Below are 4474 nucleotides of genomic sequence, written 5' to 3'. Positions count from 1 at the left end.
AGAAAGAAAGAAAGAAAGAAAAGAAATTCAAGGCCAGCCTGGGCTCCATAGTGAGTTCAGGGGCAGCCCGAACTGTACAGTAAAACCCTGTCTAAAATAAATAAATAAATAAATAAAACAAAACAAAACTGGGCTTTGAACCCAGGTCATCTGGCTCTGAATATTGAATCCTCTGGACCATGCTACATCTGAAGATGTCTGAAAAAGAAAGACAGTAGCTCATAAATGCCCCAACTCCTACTTCCTCAGATGCAGGGCTCTGCATCCAGATCAGCCTAGGAAAACATTGTGCAGTATGTGCTGCAGTGAGCTTGCCTGAATTGCTGCTCATCAACTCCACCAAGAGCTCTGCAGCCTCATCCTCCTTGAGCTTTAGATTCCTAACTATCAGGACAAGAGTGGTAAGCAAGGGTCTGAACTAAGAACTGAAAGGATCACATGGTAGATGAGGCATGGTGGCATGGAACATGGTGAGCATGCAACTTAAAAAAAAAAAGTAAATGCCAATATGGCCATGGAAAAAAAACTATGCTATTATTCTTACTGGAAATCAACCCAGAGTGTTCAAACAGAGCTATATCCCCAGCCCTTTATTTTTATTTTCTTTTTTGGGGCAGAGTTTTGCTAAGTCACTCAGTTGCCCAGACTGGATTCTAACTTGCCATTCTCCTGCCTCAGCTTCCCAGAATGCTGGGATTACAAGCCTGCACCACCACACCCAGCTGTTGCTTATGATTCTTGCATTTAGCTACACCTATGCTATGGTCATCTCTTTGATGAAACCTTAAGTAGTTATTCCAAGAACAAAACTATCTCTTGCTTTCAAGATATTTAAGTGTTTTAAAACATAACTGCCAAATGGCTATCTTCTGACTTTTGACTCTCTGAGACTCTGAAATTTTTCCAAGAGTTATCTTAAGATATTTTGCACCCAGTCCAAATCTGGATTTCATGAGCCATTAAAATCAAAGGCAACTTTAAATCAGAGAATAGAAGAGACTTTTTTTTAAGCTTGGATTTACATTAGCATGTGAGAGACTCTGCATCAGCAAAAAACCCTTTTTAAAATGAAACTAAACCTCTGACTAAATTAATAAGACTTGAGTTTGACCTTTAAAATAATAAAACATACAGTTCCTAGTATAATTCTTGTTCATCTCTGGACCAAACCATTCTCCTAGTAAATTATGGCACTAACAGCTGGCTGCCAATGAAGTCAACTATTAATTGTATGTTCATGGCACTGCCTGATATAAATCAATATGAGTAATGAGCAATTGTCCCCAGCCTATAGATACAGCGATCTTACATTGCAAAATAATTTGGGCAGGGGGGCTGTCAGCCATCTCTGACTAGATGCCACTTGGTCTTCTCTCTGCTGCAGAGAGGGCAAAACTGTTGTCTTCTATTCATTTCTGTAACAAAGACAGCTGTTTACTTGTTCTAAATAAACAATTCTACACTTATACATACCCCCAAGAAAATCTGAAGAATGAGGTTAAGGAGGAACCTATTTTCTGATCTCAAGATCTAAGATTTTTCTCTGTCCTCACTTTCACTTTGCTTATGCCTTCCTTTCTACCAAGCTTGCTGTCCTCATAAAGGCCACCTGATTCCCTGTTTTCCTGGTTCCCATTGCCATTCTAACTTCTCCATCTCTACCCCCTTTCAAGGCTATACTCTTCGAGGGCTAGGACTGGCTCAGCCTACTGCTGACATTATCCTCTTGGGAATTCCTGACCCAGGGTGACCCTGCTGTTCCCCTCCTCTGACTCCCACGTGGCAGATAATACTAGGAGAATCTAAGGGAGTGATGCTGTCAAAATCTATTATGAATCACACTTATTTCCTTTTGATAAGCTCACTATGTAGCTTGCCAATATATAAGTGAAGATTTTACAAAGTGACTTCTATAAAATATTTGCAAAATTTGTTGACAAGTGTCAAATGTGAGAAGAGGGTTTCACACTTATATAAGTATCAAAAATGCTGGTTTAAATCAAGTGAAACAACTTCTTTTCTGTGGCAGTCAGTAGAGGTTGGTGCAGGTTGTGCCTTTCCAGGAGAAGCACTTGCATACACCACTTTTTAGAAGTTTTTGCCAATGGCAATACTTTTTCACAGAACAACCATAACCCAGAATACCATAAAATGTGTTAGGTAAATACTGTATTAACTCATTTCTGATTAATTTCTAGCATCACTTTTCTGCACCATTTCTATCCTACAATACCTAGACCTATCTTCCCTCCACAACTCTAACAAATGACTTACAAGAAGCTGGTACCTTTTCACACAAGCTCTTTAGCTTCTCTCTTCTTTCTTTTCCATTTCTCCCTCTTCTCTGAGCTCAGGAAGCAGCAGAAGTACACCCCAAAACCCTCTTCCATCACATCTCAATCTCCTCCATGAACCCTACCCACAGTTACCTCCTTCATCCCACCATCTTCCTTCTGTTTGAAATGCCTCTGAGCTTCTTTACAATATTTGTAAACACAGCAGCACCCTCTGGCACCAAAGCCCCACAACAGCTACCCAACTGCGTTCTGCCTCCTGCTAGTCCTCTCAGATGTGCTCTTGCTGGAAAAAGTTCCTGAGTATGCCAGACCTTCAACCATACTGTTAGGCATAGCCACTCTTATCTCCATCTCCCTTGTCTCATGAGCCAGTTCTACCCAAATACTCCACAACCCATCAAATAAATAAGGCCTTTTCTGCTACCTCTCTTCCTCTAGGACCTATTTTGTTCTATATTATTTTACTTTGTATTCTTAAAAGCTCTACAAAAGTTTGTGCTTGGATGTTTTTGCCTTTTTCTTTGCAATTTTTGGAATTTGAGTTCATAGTCTTGTGCATGTTAGATAAGCTACTTTATTAAGCCAAAATATTTTTTTTAAATTTTATTAACCTATACTTTACACAAGAGTCCTCATCAACGTGTATAGTTTGGTAAACTTTGACAAATATCTGTTTTCATTTTACCATCACCATAATATGTTTCCATGACTCCAACATTCTCGTGGGACACCACTTTGCTTTCATTCTAATCATAAGCAGGTGGCACAAGTAAGACTATGAAAATTTAAAGTGACTCTTGCTTGCTACAGGGAACACAGAGAAGAAACATTAACATCTGAATTCAACAAAGTAAACTACCCGAGAAATATTAAATATTCTCCAGAAGAACATAACAGAATGCAGAGTTTCTATGTATCTTTTATAATATTCAGAATATAATCTGAATTTACACAATATACAAAATGTATCAAGAAATATGATGCTCTCTCATGAGAAAAAAATATTTAGTTTGCTGACGTTAAAAATCAGTAAAGAGGGGCCAGGGAGATAGCTCAGTAGAATAAGCACTTCTCTGGCAAGCACAAGGGTCTGAGTTCAATCCTTGGTTCTGCAAAAAAAAAAAAAAAAAAAAAAAACCCTGCTATAAAAAAAAAAAAAAAAAGAAAGAAAGAAATTTCTTCTGCAAGATTAATGGGTGTACTACCCTAAATCTTAGTCTCAAGCAAAGTCTTTGGACACAAACAAAGTGAAGACAAACTTTCTTCCAAGCTGAATCACACATTGTCTGTCGCTCAGCAGCCAATTCAGTCCTTTCCAGAAGAAACATTCCCAACTCTGGCCAGACTCTCCCATACAGTACAGCCTAAGGCATTCAGGCTGCTTCTTCTGCTGGTACCTAGGAGTCTTTTCAATCTCTTCCCATAAGTCATTCCCAAAGATTCCTGAACCACATGATCAGGTATAGTAATAGCAAGAACTCCACTCCTGATGCCAAATTCTGTCTTACATACTTTTGTCTCAGGGCTGAGACAAAATACCTAATACACAAAGTTAGAGGGGGAATGGTTAATTTACCTCACAGTTTGTAGACATTTCAGTCTATAAGCATCTAGGTCCAAGGCAGAGTGGCTTGCCAGAGAAGCACCACAGAGGAGAAACAGTTCATGGCAGAAGACAGGAAAAGCAAGCTGAGGAAGGAGGGGAGACAAGCCTCTTTCTGTCCCATATATTACATTAAGTCAATTGGGTTTAGAGTGGTGCTAATCCAATCAGTGGCCTGACCCAGCAGTCACCCACTCTTAACCCCAGCACCCTTAATCCCAGTATTGCATCATCAATCAATTATGTACTCTGGATTCAGTCACCCCCAAAAAAAGCCTTTTGACTACATGATGATTTAGGGGGACATTTAGACACAAACTATGACAGACATAGAGGAAAGAAATAAGGACAGAGGTAAGAACATGCATAGCATTCTCAGGGCCTAGGGCTCAATCCCCAGTACTATGAAGGAGGACAAGAGGAAACATGAAAGAAGAGAGGCGGAAGAATGAAAAGAAGAGGAAGAAGAAGGAGAGAGAGAGAGGGGAGAGGAAGATAGAGAAGGGTGGCAAAACTCTCTCTCTCTCTCTCTCTATATATATATATATATATATATATATATATATATATATAT

The sequence above is a fragment of the Octodon degus genome, unplaced genomic scaffold (assembly GCF_000260255.1).
Source record: "Octodon degus isolate 3935 unplaced genomic scaffold, OctDeg1.0 scaffold00028, whole genome shotgun sequence".
Taxonomy (NCBI): Eukaryota; Metazoa; Chordata; class Mammalia; order Rodentia; family Octodontidae; genus Octodon; species Octodon degus.
The sequence above is the reverse complement of the archived record's forward strand: the minus strand, read 5'-3'. Positions refer to the sequence as shown.